At 43.6% G+C, this 1,220-nt stretch overlaps 1 pseudogene; it reads right to left on the minus strand.

Annotated features, from left to right (window-relative positions):
* Positions 1-239: 239 nt before the first annotated feature.
* Positions 240-983, minus strand: LOC119524214 (annotated as a pseudogene).
* Positions 984-1,220: the final 237 nt, after the last annotated feature.

The raw sequence follows: 1,220 nt of genomic DNA on the forward strand, positions 1-1,220 counted from the left end.
AGTTGGAGAGTGGGGTATGGGGAGGGAAGGTAGGCAGGGTAAGAGAATTTTAAAGTAATACTGCTTGGGAGTGTATATTTTAAGATAGCTGTTATACCTTGTCTATCCTTTATCTTAATCTTGAATAACTGCATATTCATGCAAAATAGAATATCTACTTTATAGGAAGAGGAGCAGTCTTTAGGAAAAGCATATTCTGTTAGGGGAAGATGTGCCAACTTCTCTCTAATAAGTGTCATTTATTTGGTGAGCCTTTTGGCTACATCACTATATACTATTTCAACCTCCTTGTCACTGGCACAGGTATTGGTGAACTCATCCCTACTATAAGCATTAGTTAAGTATCTCTAGATGCTAGTCATTCCTTTTGGGATATCAAAATCACAATACTTTTTGGCCACCACCTTGATAATGTGTAGTTTGGGCAGCAGGTTGCAATCAGCTAATGTCATTACATTGCCATCCAGAAATTTACATGTAGAAAATTTAGCATCTTCCATGCTATTCTCATCAATTTCATCAGGGAAGGGAGAATTCAGATATTTGTCCAGTTTCTGCAGTGTTTTCAAGAGACCCCTCTTCAGTGCTTCATTAGCCCCTGGCTTTGATTTCTTGATATATGCAGAGAATTTGGCAAAGATGTCCATTCCACCAGTATTTGATTCTGGGTGTTTTGGTGGAAGGGCATAAGACTTCTTCAAGAAATTCCTCAATCTTATATACATCCATTTTGACTTCATTGTTGAAAGTTATAAAAGTTGGGTTGGTCCAAGGAGCCAAGTTCTGCAGGCCTGCAGGCTTCCTTTTCAGGTCAACAGTAGTGACACTGTATACAAACCTTTGAGCCAAAGAATCATGAAGAGCCTCTGGGAAAAGGAGCAGTTTCCTATGCTTTCATCATCACTGCCAGCCTTGATAAATAGCTCAATGACAGGCTCTTTTCCCTCCTCCTTCAGCCCATTCAGTGGCATCAACAATGCCATGACTGGCTCAGTGATCTCTGCAGATGGCGGCTGCTGCTGCTCTGGGGCTGCTCTGGGACTGCTCTGGCTGTCAGCTCCTGCCAAGCTGAGCTTCTCTCAAGAGTCCTGGCATCAACCTTGCAGTAGCCTTGGCTCAGCAGCACCCCTCCACCACCTGCATGCCTATCTCAGGCTGTCACAGCCAAAGCCACTTCAAACCACTTGGCAGAACCAGCCAGGGTGGAGCCAAGGCCTTTC

This window comes from Choloepus didactylus, chromosome Y, assembly GCF_015220235.1.
Source record: "Choloepus didactylus isolate mChoDid1 chromosome Y, mChoDid1.pri, whole genome shotgun sequence".
Classification (NCBI taxonomy): Eukaryota; Metazoa; Chordata; class Mammalia; order Pilosa; family Megalonychidae; genus Choloepus; species Choloepus didactylus.